At 37.7% G+C, this 13,669-nt stretch overlaps 1 protein-coding gene across 1 annotated transcript in view; it reads right to left on the minus strand.

Moving 5' to 3' along the window:
* Positions 1–13,669, minus strand: part of Sipa1l1 (signal induced proliferation associated 1 like 1) — a 355,392-nt gene that overhangs the window by 139,556 nt on the left and 202,167 nt on the right. The gene's annotated exons all lie outside the window — the stretch shown is intronic.

Below are 13,669 nucleotides of genomic sequence, written 5' to 3' on the forward strand. Positions count from 1 at the left end.
TTTCAGAGAACTGTCAGCATCCTTCCAGGTGACGGGCAGGAAAACGAACTTCCTCATGAACACGTCAGGCAGGAGGCACAGATTCTGACTACAAAATCCTGCATGGTTGCGTACATCCTGAAAAGAAAGGCAGAGAATCCTTTTCCAAGACTCCACAAATTACACAAGAGGTGGCCTTTAAATTCTTGCCAGATACATGTTTGGAAAGATGCTGCTGAACCAGCACTGAGCTGACAGGGCAGCATTGTCTACAAATCACACTCTGACACAGAGGAGGACCCCCGCTCACTGCATGCTGCACTCAACAGTAACAAGCACTTACTTCCACGATAATTAAGCATCTCGCTAGTCGGCTTCCTGCCTCCAAGGCGGCGCTTTCATTTCTCCTGCAGCACGCAGCATCATTTTAGAAGACTCGTTGCTATTTAAAGCTGGAACATTTAGGAGTGTTTCAAAAAATGCATGCTGCCTGCAGAATGCAGAGCTTGCGCAGGCTGGGTCTGGGCAGCCGGTCAGATAAATGCCCATTGTTTTCACTCACACTCCTCTTCCCCACCTCTTATGAAAAGGATAATGGTTTTGTACTGCTACGTAATTAAACCTGGCCTTGGGCTTTCTACCTGTCTACAGATGAGATCTGTTATGATTTCCTTTACATTCCAGAACTTTACATACTCCTCTTTCAACTGCAAGCCTTTAAGTGGAATAATGTGCTAACTGTTGCTTCCCTCAGCATTTGTGGTCACAGCTAAGGCTCAAGAAGTGTTCCTCACAAAGTGAAAAGAAAAACAACCAACGAGGCCAAAAGGCACACACCTGTCCATCTCAAAACAGCCTGATTATTTCAATAAAGTAGCTTCCAAAAAAAAAAAAATGAATCTGCTAGTATGAGAAATAAGTCTAAGTAGATTCCTATAAAAGTTAGATTCTTTCAGCATTTCTTACAATCTTACAGAAATCCTCTTCCATTCCCAGTATATTCCTCAAGAAGTCAACACACCAAGCCCATCATGATCAAAACTCATTCCTGCCACTTTTCATTTGTTCTAAAAAATGGCTTATGGCAGGACTGTTTTAGGAATTTAACAATTTAGTTAAATTAACTGTAGGAAGAAACAAAAAGCCGCACTAAAACATAATACATAAAATTCACTTGAAATGTTCCATCTTCATTATCAATATTTTCTTTGCCAAACTGTCTGATTCACTTTTGATATCTTAATGAATTCTTAAAATCTAATTTATTTATTTTTGGGGTACCGGGGATTAAGCCCAGGGGCACTCATCATTGAGCCACATTCCCAGCCCTTTTGTCCTCCCCTAACGTTTTTATTTTCAAAACAGGATCTCACTAAGTTGCTCAGGGCCTCATAAATTGCTAAGGCTGGCTTTGAATTTGCAATCCTCCTGCCTCAGCAGGAGGCATACACCACTGTGCCTGGCCTAAAATCTTAATTTTAAATATAAAAGTTTCTTAACAATTTAGAAGAAATATCAAGAGTCACATTACATCTTAAAAATATCTTATGACATCTTAATGTCTCCCTACCCTCATTTTAAAATATAGATGAGCACACACGGAAAGGCACAGTTTAATTAAGCTTGTAAAAACTGAAGAGGTTTGAAACAGGCAACTAAGTTAAATAACAGATTTTTTTCAGTCATGAGGACCTTCTTTCCTGTATTTAGTGCCCCTCCCTCTTCCTTCCTCTTCCTATCCTTATTTACAGTGTCCAACCCCTTTGAGGTGCAACAGAAACTTTGGGCACTGACTAGAATATATAGAAAAATATATGCTTTTCATTTATTACCAATTGAAAATTAAAATTTCTGCCCAGTGTGTCATATTATGATATAGATGTACAACATCTTAAAACCTATACATTGACGGGAATAGCAAGCATATGTTGACAATTATTAGCAAGTCTCCTAAATATCAGCAAACCTGCCTCAGCATCATTAAATATGGTTTAAAAAAAAAAGGCAAGAAAACCAAACAGAAGAGCAATATTAACTTACAGCATGTCACCTCCATCTGTTAAAAGAGCAAGCTATATAAAAATTTCCATATTACGTTTAATTTCACAGCTCTAGATATTACTTAAGTCCGTGATGAATCCATTTAACTAAAACACTAATCTCATCTAGAGGAACCACAGTTCAAGTCAATAAGTTTGATTCTACCAGTTGAACATCTTTTCATCACTCAGAGTCTATCCCAACCTAACTTTCCATCCTTTTCTGATAGTGCCATTCTTCTAGAAGTGCTTCCTCCTCTCTTCTAAATCATTCCCAAACCCTGATATTCTCTTTTGAGCATGGGCCACACATCTGGTGCCATTTGAGGAAGCAGTCCTTCCCTTCAAGGGAAGCTCATATGACTAGAAGCTGTTCAACAATAAGAACTAGTGCTGGTGGGGTTCAGTGCACCACAGCAGGTCAGCCACTCAGAATATCAAGGTTCCAACAGACTGAATGTGCACTTCCAGGGACCTCTTTACTGCTTATGGCAGCCACTGTCAGTGGATGCAATGGTATATCCCAATAATCTTGACTCAGGAGGCCTGAGACAGGAGGATCACAAGTTCAAGACCAATCTTGGCAACTTAGTAAGGCTCTGTCTCCAAATGAACAATTAAAAAAAGAAAAAAAAAAAGGGGCTGGGGTTGTAGCTCAGTATACAGTACTAGGTTCAATCCCCAGTACCACCAGAAAACAACAATAACAACAAACAGCCCTGTCAGGCATTTGCTCTTGACCCCTCCCTGAAACTGCCTTCACTTGGCCTCTGTGATAAGACTTCTTGTGCTCTTGCCTCTCTCCTTTCCCCCCACTATTCATTATCATTGGTGGATTCCATATAAATGCAAGGATACCAGGTTATATCCTTGATTTACTTCTTTTACTACTTTTCATATTTTTGGAAGGGGTTTCAAAGGCATTATTATTAAGATGCATGTAAACACTGAGTGCATTATTAGGATTAGATAATAGGTGTGGGTGCAGTGGAATTCAAATTTTTCCTATGGACATCTGGGTGCTAACTTAGTTGGATCCTAGTTGTTTGAATAAGCAAACAAAGATAGAACAATGAAATTTCTGGGAGTGGGGCAGATGTCTGCTTGGTTATCATACCAGATAGAATATAATGTGCAGCTTTAAATGTCACCTCTGTGCTACTGCCACCAAATCTCTTCTCATGACTCTACCCCCTAAACTCCAGATAAAAGCCACAAGTGCTTATTTAATACCGTCCTTATGTATCTATTTCTTATAATTAGTTAACAAATGACCAAGCAGAAAAAAGGGAAAATAAAATGGTTTTTTTTTTTTTTTTCAAAAAATAAATGACTGTTAAAGGAGTGGTAAAGGAGTGAAGGCTATAAATAATTCAAGGAACTGAATGAAAGTCACGACATAGGAAACTTACTTTATGTCAAGAGCATAATGAACAATTTAAAGGTTAGTATGAAGATGTAGGAAAGGGCTGAGGGAAACACTACAGTTCCTGTCCTGAAATAATCACAATGCAGTGTGGCAGTCTTCAAAGAGGCAGTGCTTTATCAACTGCTATACTTCCACATCCAAAATGGGATGCTGTATGTTTCTGGTATAGTTTCTAAAACAGACCCAGCTCACAACAGAAGGAAATTTGCCAGTACAAAAATTATTCAAATGGCCTAATAACCCAGAGTTATTACTACTGAATTATGAAAATTTCCATGTAAACAGTTTTGAATCGTGCACACAGATTTAGATTGCCTGTCAATATTGTTACTTCAGAATGTAACAGGACACTGTATTTTAAAACAAATATAACTTCCTGGTTCCTGAGCATTAGATTAGCTAAGAAAATCCAATAAGGCAAAACTCTCCTTCACATTCCTTTCTTGGCTTTCCTCAATTTCACTCACATTCCACAGAAGTAGCTTCTCAGACGGAAGGAACTTCTCTTCCAAGTGAGCCAGAAACATGTACAAATATCTCAGTGCAGTGCCATGGGTAATCTAAAATTTATGAATCAGCACATAACTTTTAGACTAGAATTTCCCCCTTCTTTCCATTCTCTCCTTTCAACAAAAAGCAGAAAAATGTGGGAAAAACAGAATTGATAAATCTAGTTTCTGCTCTCCAAATGTTCACTATCTGAAAAAAGACAACACATGGAGACAAAGTGGATTTTAAAAACTTGTGCTGATGAACATTTTTTCATATATTTGTTGATTGATTGTATATCCTCTTCTGAGAAATGTCTGTTCAGGTCCTTGGCCCATTTATTGATCGGTTTTTGTTGTTGTTGTTTTTTTGGCATTTAGCTTTTTGAGCTCTTTATATACCCTAGAGGTTAGTGCTCTATCTGATGTAGCAATTAGATATCTAAGATATCGTCTCACTCCAGTCAGAATGACAGCTATTAAGAATACAAACAACAATAAGTATTGGCGAGGATGTGGGGGGAAAGGTACACTCATACATTGCTGGTGGGGCTGCAAATTGGTGCAGCTAATATGGAAAGCAGTGTGGAGACTCCTTGGAAAACTGGGAATGGAACCACCATTTGACCCAGCTATCCCTCTCCTCAGTCTATACCCAAAGGACTTAAAAACAGCCTACTACAGGGACACAGCCACATCAATGTTTGTAGCAGCACAATTCACAACAGCTAAACTGTGGAACCAACCTAGATGCTCTTCAGTAGATGAATGGATGAAAAAAATGTGGCATATATACACAATGGAATATTACTCAGCAATAAAAGAGAATAAAGTCATGGCATTTGCAGGTAAATAGATGGCACTGGAGAAGATAATGTTCAGTGAAGTTAGCCAATCCCCAAAAAACAAATGCCAAATGTTTTCTCTGATATAAGGTAACTGACTCATAGTCGGGTAGGGAGGGGGAGCATGAGAGGAATAGAACTCTAGACAGGGCAGAGGGGTGGGAGAGGAAGGGAGGGGGCATGGGGTTAGCTAGGATGGAGGAATGTGATGGACACCATTATCCAAAGTACATGTATGAAGACATGAATTGGGGTGAACATACTTTATATACAGAGATATGAAAAACTGTGCTCTATATGTGTAATAAGAATTATAATGCATTCTGTTGTCATTTATTTTAAAAAATCAATTTAAAAAAAGGAAGATGAAAAAAAGTAAAAACTAAAAACATGCTGAAATTAACAAAGTGAATATAGAAGTTGTGGGTGCAAAACATACAACAGGAAAAGTTACAATTGAATTTAGAGATAAATTTTTTTAAATGTGTCTGTTTGGCCAGAGGACACACTTGCCTCCCAAATAAAAACATTCAATGAAAGAGGTTACACGTTAAAAGCTTAAAGATACTTTGCATAACTGAGGGTGAAGGAAAGAAGATGAAAATTTGACAGAAAACTTGATGGCAGAAGAGGGATAACAAAATAAAGAAGGTATTGAGCAAATTGCATGTGGAATTATTAATTAGTAAAACGATTCAACAGCTGGAAAAATAAAGAATAGAAAGACATATGACTGGCTACCTCTTACATTTAAATATGCCTAAACTTACACAATAAGCAGCTGATCAAATACCAAACAGGTTTGGGGAGCTTCAAGTAGGAAGATGTAAAGTGGGAGTAAAAGGTAAGGGGTAAACATAAAAAGGTAAATGTGAATCAGAATTGCTAGAGGAAAACTCTAAGTGCTTGAGGTACAATAAATTAAACACTGGGAAGAAAAGAATCAGGGCTTACCAACTTGTCAGAAACATTCAAAGTTTCACATCTGGCAACAGGTAATCAAGAGATCAGATCAGGCCAGTGAAGCAAATGAGTGTTCTTAATGTACTAATTTGTACTTTAACAGTCACTTAAAATACATTTTAAAAACTTGCCAATACTGCAAACTTCGAAGTAGTATTGAACAGCTGATAGTCAAATATGACCTAGCACTAAACAACTTATTACCAAGTACAACCTAGGAAAAAGCAAATGTAAAAAATAGACACCAGGAGGACAAACCAATAAACAGCAGAATCAGCATATTTTGCTCAGATTATTGAAATTATTTATCCACAAAAAGAGGGATTAATTAAGGATTTAAAAACAGGAAATAATTATCACTTTCTTAGCACATAGTAATACATGTTACTAGATGAAAACCTTTCTTCACCACTAATTGTATTAAATAACAAGATTTCTTAACTAATTTGACCCTGGACTCACTTTGTTTAAAAAAAAAAAAATAGAATATCTTTATAACTGTGCATCTGTTGGCCTCCTAATTAAGAACAAGAAGACCCATGTTTCAAAAGAATGCAGGATAAAAACAAAAGTTTCTTTACACATTATGAATTTACCTATGTTTTTTAAATGTTAAGTATATGTGTGTTTATGTATATGTAAATACACACACACACACACACACACACACACACGGGCAAAGAAAGTTCAAAGGATTTTCAATGTTTGTCTTTAGATAGCTGGATTATGAGTAATTTCTGCTTTCCCCCTTTTGTCTATATATTTTTATTTTCTAAAATGAAAATGTAATACCTTTATAATCAAAAACAAGACTAAGAGAATAAAAACATCATTTTGTTGCTTAAAACAAAATATGATCTGAGAATGCGGTTATGATTAACATACCCTTGAACAATAATTATAAAATATTGTATTGTCAAACCTCCCATCATTCAAGTCACCAAATAAGTAAAAATTTAACAGATGTCAGGTATTTTCAGTAAGATGTTTTTGTGCTAAATCCTCAAATTAAAATAAAATCAAAGAGGGCTATACAGAGAGGACTAAAGATGGTAAGATTAGCAGTATTAATAGCATTTGAATAGTGACTTCATAAAGACGATTAACACAATCACCATCTTTCCTCATTTACAGATGCTTTCCTTGCATGCAACAGTGACGTAACCATCAACCTCATTTTGCCCACTCTGAGGCTATGGGAACCTGGGAAAACCAGGTGATGTTGTCTAAACAAGGCACAGGTGCCCTTAAGGTTCACTTTCCCATGTACATTCTGTTCTTTTCATGATCCTGCTTCTGAAGAAATGAAGGCTAAGTCTGAAAAACATCAGTATTTGGACTCTTGGATCAACTTTCCAGAGGCTCTTACTAAAGTGCCACCAGATACTGGCAGCTCAAGGACCTGAATCTGCAAGTGTACGCTGGGAAGGAAAGGGCTGGGGTGCTTCCTTCTCATGGGGCAGAAGAGAAAGTGATGGTCTGAAGTGAATGAACTCAAATTTATAATAGAAAAGTCATGAAAATTGTCACTGATCCACATTTAATGAACTCTGTAAAAACCACAGTGGAGAATCAGCATTGCTAAGGTGGCTTTTCGGGCTGCCCACATGGGCTATTTGAGCAGCCAGCCACAGGGAGGGTGCATTCCCACTCTCAAATCCCTGTAATAAAACTGAGAAGAGAGGCACGCAGGAAACCAGAGGGCTAAGTAAGGTGGAATGCTACAAATGACTTTATTAAGGACATCATGGTTTCTTCATTTGGATATTTATGTTCCAAAAAAAATTTTAAAAAGCATACTTGGAAAAAGCACATTAAATTCAGCTTAGGGAAAGAGTAGGAAGTGGAATCAGTAAGAACAATGGGTAAACATCAAGTTGCTTCCATGCACAACTCTAATATCCAAGTTACCACCAACCATGATTACAAGGAAAGCAACTTCATTTCACTTAGCAGACTTTAAAATACCACCCAAAGAACCAAGAAATTAAAAGGAAAAAAAATGAAAATAGAAAATCACTCCACACTGTTCTTGCATTTCCTTAAACACAGACTGCAGGTGGTTGGTGTGTCTACTTCATAGAACCCTTAATTCTAAGCATACATCTGCCTGTGAGCTCAAGAGAGCAGGATTTTGTCACTTGTTTCATTCTCTGACAGTCTCAGTCAATCCCCAGTAGCACCCTAGGAAGTCAATGTCACCATTTAATGGATGAATAAGCAGCTCAAAGAAGTAAATGACATGACTAGAGTCATAAACCCAGACAGACTTGGATGCCACAAAGTGCTCACTAGGTAGTGGGCTCTCTCAATATTACAGGGCTAGCAGTTAAAGAATTTGTGGCAGAAAACTATTTTGAAAATACATCATAGAAAAGGTCCCCCTTCTGAAGTCTAACCCAGGCACAAATCTCTCTATACCTAGAGAAAACGCATCCAGTGAGTGAAAAAATATTAAATGATAACTAATTTTAAAAGTGTTCCAGTGGTCATTCATTCTGGGAACCTTTAGAGGCTCCTCAACAGCCAAATGATTATGGTCTGACCTGGGCCTGGAATCCAAGACTAACTGGAACCTGCCTCCAAACTCCCTGCTTCTTACCCCAACAGAAGGAAGCAGGTATGCACTGATTCCATAAGGATCTCCTAGACCACTGGGCCTGAACTGAGAATCCAACATTCAGAACTCATGACTCAGAATCCATGACTCCCCATATGCAGCAAAACCCCACATATGAAGCCAAATTTCCTCCCAATTGGCTCAGCCAGTCAGTTACACCATGCTGCCCTTCCAGAACCTGCTTTTCAGTAATCTGCTGCCACTTACCATTATTGTGACAGGCACCAACAACACCCAGACCTTTCCCGTAGCACACTACACAAAGACACTTACTGAAGTTTACACAGGAACAAGCAGCTCAGAAGAGACCAGGCCGTGAATGACTCTATGGTCTGGTCCCAAGACCAGTTCCTTGCACCAAGGCAACCTCCTTTCTAAAAATGCCTCCCCTTCTGTTCCATTCTGAAATCCCATGACTAACTCTACATGACTGGGTCTTTTCTCTCCAAACTTTTGGTGTATGGGGTAGACATTTGTCCTGTCCTTGTCCCCAAAGCACCCAAGATCAGAATCTGTGAAATATATTTATTAGAAATAAAAGTCACAGGCTCTCAACTAAAATGGAATAGAAAGTAACTTACAAGGGGCTAGAGGTGCAGCTCAGTGATACAGCACATGTTCAATATGAGCAAGAGCCTGGCTTCAATCCACAGCAGCAAACAAACAAAATAAAATAGACTAGAAAATAACCAATAAATTAACAGCATCTATACCACAATAAACATATAATTGTGGTTACATCATAAATGTATGTGTTCAAGAGACACACCAAAACTAGGCCCACAACATCATAATTTAATATGGATTTCAGTTTTATCTTTTCCCCTTAAAGAGATTCCATAACAGTAGTGAGTGAAAACTAATGGCAGCTTGACCATCTTCCCCCAATCCCTTTTGTATCTAAAAGCATGAAAAGTGGGAATACAAACAAACAAGTCTCTTAAAAGACCAAAAAGAGAGGACTGAATAAGACACTGTCACAATGAAATTATCAAAAGCAAATTAACACACAGTAAATTTTGAAATCCTAATGAAGCAAATAAACACATTGACATAGGACAAGTGAATGTACTGTGGCTAACATAGATGAGAGAGGTAACAGGACCAGAACCAGAACTTTAAAAACAATTCCCATCAAATCAATGATGGTCAAAGTAATTTTTATCTTTTACCCTCAAATAATTTTTTCTCTCACACAAAAGTCTCTCCTTTGCGGTCCCCCTTTTTGAAGTTGTCTTAAAATGATATATATATTTATTAAAAATTTTTAAATGGAAATAAGACAAAATGAAAATTATATAACTTCTTCAAAGTGACCCAATCCCATCCACATGACAGCTACTCCAAATAATTTGTGTATTCTTCTAGACTTTGGTGTGAGCTGGGTGCACAAACCAGAAGATAGGCACTGAGTGGTAAGAACAGAGAGAAGAGATCCAGCACAGAAATGCTCACTTGGAAAGAAAGATGAGCGTGCTTACAGAACCAGAAGGTAAAGGCAAGGGCTAGAGGATGAAGAGCCACACGAGAACAATGCACAGGAGAGTCACCAAAACCTGATGAGAAACACCTGGTCAATACCTGTGTGTTAACCTGCTTAACAGTCAGATCTCTCCACATTCCACCACCATGCTCCCAGAACCTTGAGCTCTAGGTTCTCTCTCATGAGGCTTCAGGAGAAGCCAAGTTGGTGACTTCACTGGACATACCCAAAGCATTATCTTCCCTCCTTCTTTTGTCTTATTCCTACCCATCCCTTTTTCTCCAGTTTAACTCTCACTCCCACTTTAAGACTTTAAGGAAGTAATTCACCTCAGATTCCCACCCTTTATTACCTTTGGGCATCCCTTGGGAGAACCACAGGGAACTTTATGGTGATTTAAAATCAGGATTACATCACTAAAAGCCCAAATTTCTACTTTAAATCTGCTACTAAGGAAAAGTGAGGGACTGTCTTCTTGATATTTTCTGGGAAAACTGCAGTTAAAACAAATTTAGAAAAAGGGAATATTGGGCTGGGGTTAGGGTTCAGTGGTAGACCACTTGCCCAGCATGTGTGAAGCACTAGGTTCAATCCTCAGCACCACATAAAAATAAATAAAATAAAGATGTTGTGCCCATCTACAACTTAAAAGAAAACAGAAAAAAAAAATGAATATGCTAGAGTAAGAAAAATTCTTTAAAAGAACACAAGCACAAGAAAAGGCCTCTCTTATGTTATAGCAATCATAGTAAGTTTCAAAGACATAAAAATCATAACAGCATTTTATATCTAGTAAGAAAATTTCTAGGTGCGTGCCCACTGTTACCTGATACAATTAAAAACACACATTTTTATACATGCCTGTAATACATGACCCAGGAGGCTAAGGTAAGAGGATTTCAAATTTGAGGCCAGCCTCAGCAACCAAACAAGATCCTCAGCAACTTAATGAGACTCTGCCTCAAGATGAAAAGGGCTAAAGTGCCCTGGGTTCAATCCCTAGTACAAAACAAACAACGCAAGACATTCTTATGTTGCTAGAGGCATCAGAAATTAGTAAAACCCTTTTAGGGAAAGAAAAAAAAATCAGTGGGTAAGCCAGGAAAAAAAAAATCATACTATTGAGCTCTATAATCTGTCTTTCAACTTTTGGGAAGGTATGGCTATTCACAAGAAGAGGGGACTTTCCTCTGTACCAGATCTTGGTCATCCTTCTTCCTTTCAGGTTCTGGGAGCTCTCTGCTTTCCCTTTCCTTGGATAGTTATTAGCATCTACTCTTGCTTTTGAGGTCCCCAACACTCTCCCACATTCTTGGTTCTCAAAACACAACCATACTGAATATATTTTGATTTTTCAATGTTTTCTGATGCACCAGTCATGGAACTTTAAGTACCTCAGGGTCAAAGATTTAAGTTTAGGATATATCAGCCCATGTAGGCTTAACCATAAATGTCAATCACATCTGAATAGGAAAGTAGGTGGTATAATAAAAGCTAAGAAGTGATTTTACAAGCTAGAAGAAGAAAAATCTGTCACACAAAGATGCTCACTTCAATATTCACTTAATGTTAGCTAATTTATGCTTTTATCAAAGTAAGGTATAACTTAAAGGCAAATAGTAACCAGAAATATAAAGAGAAAGAAAATGTATTGCTTTACTTTATCTTTTCCATTTCCAAGAATAACCGTTCAGTTCATAGCACTGTTTCTTCTGGTATTTTTATATTCCTAAACAGCATGCTCATGTTGCTACTTCTTAATTTAAATTATCTAGTGAAGTTCTGTTGTGCAAGATGAGAAATCAGAACACTTCCATCAAGTATCTCCTCCACATCCTTGCCCCATTTTATGTACATATGTGTGAGTATGTATGCATACAGAACAGAGATATTGTGTGTGTGTGTGTGTGTGTGTGTGTATGCGCGCGCGCGCGTAAGCACTGCACACCACCCCCCTTCACATCTTCTCAATATTGTTTCCCACAGGATCAAAGCAGCAGGTTCCCAATTCCATTTCTCTTCCCTGAAGACCACTCCCTTAGAACTCCCTTCTCAGCTCAGTCCACCCAGCTGATCTCTAGGTCTACTGCACAGGCACTCCCAAGAACACCCACCAATTTCCATCCTGATAATTCCTTCCCTCCTTTCCTGGTAAAGCCACCCCATGTCTCCCAATTCTTGTTTCTTTCTCTTTTTTAGTTTACTCCCACCTTGGGGAATATTTCAAATAATTCCTCCCTATTTCTATAGGCTCCATGATTACACTGGGTTAAGGAAAGGACCAAAATATAACTCCAACCAGTTCCATCCCTAAGTCCAATCTTCCTCATAACTGGGGGACTCCAATTCCAAAATTGTGTGGTGTCAACATTTTTTGGAACCTCTCCATAAACCTTTTCTGATATAGCTCACTCCACATTACAAAATTAGTTGCATCCCTCTCTTCCCTACTGTCCAAAATGTGTTGGTAATTCTAATCTGTTTCTATTACTTTTGCCCTTATTTGACCTTGAATATTGCATCTTCTTATATTCCTTGGACAATGTTGGCAAGGGACTTGAGGATGGAAAGGAAATAACTGCCTGTATCCTATCCAATGCAGTTTAGTTGTACACTGCAACAGTATCAGTTTAGGCAGAAAACTTGGAGAAATGTGAAACATGCAAGCACAGAGATACCCGACATCCAGATTTAATAAGAGTTAATATTCTGACAAATTTGTTATAGATAATAAAGGAAGACATCTAAAATATTAATTTATCCAGGTTTCTGCAGAGAAACTTCAATCCTAAGTGATACCCCAGTTTCCAGGCAAATTTATTTACTACAAATATTAATCCTTCATTACACATGTGTATCTAAATTTATTTTCATAGTCTACATTTTGTCTCTAACCTTTGCTTTAAGTATGTTTTCCTGTATCTGCATTTGAAAATTATAACATATCAAATTTATAATTTGAGTTTTTGTGGAGGTTTTTTTTAAATATGTTTTTTTAGTTGTAGGTGGACACAATACTTTTATTTTATTTATTTATATGTGGTGCTGAGGATTGAACCTAGGGCCGCACACATGCTAGGCGAGCACTCTACCACTGAGCCACAACCCCAGCCCTGAGTTTTTGTGCTTTGTTCAAAAAGTTCTCCAAATTTCCAATATCATCCATATATTTTCTAAAAGTTTAAAAATCTCTATTAAAATGAATATTTTTGGTTCCTCGAGAACTTATTGATAGGAATGTAAATTTATTTTTATCACATTGTCCCACCACTACTTTTTTTTTTAAATGAATACAAATAAATTATTTAAATATGCTTAGTCTGCAGGGTGCTTCTTATGGCCACATATTGAGTTCCCTGATTGCATCATTTCTGCTTGGAAGTCCAACACTACTTCTTGAATAGTCAACAATACTTCTGAATTACTGACTTGTAACACGATGTCCAAAAAAGGTTTCAATGCATGTGGAAGTCTCCTTCTCTATTGTGTACCAATGCCACACCAACTTCAACATCATAGCATTATAATAAATCCTGCTAATCCCATTCTACTATCTCAATTAACTTTAAATTTAGTGGCAAATGCTCTTCCTTTTGTTGTTTTTGTATCTTTTATTTACTTATTTTCTTTTTAACCAGTACTGGATATTAAAATGAGAGGTACTCTACCAATGAGCTACATCCTTCCTCACCCTCTTCACTCCCAATTTTTAAGCTTTCATTTTGGGACAGGTATTGCTAAATTGCTGTAGCTGATTTGGAACTTGTGATCCTCCTGCCTCAGCCTACAGAGTAACTGAGATTGCAGGTGTGTACCACCGAGA

The sequence above is a fragment of the Urocitellus parryii genome, chromosome 6 (assembly GCF_045843805.1).
Source record: "Urocitellus parryii isolate mUroPar1 chromosome 6, mUroPar1.hap1, whole genome shotgun sequence".
NCBI lineage: Eukaryota > Metazoa > Chordata > Mammalia > Rodentia > Sciuridae > Urocitellus > Urocitellus parryii.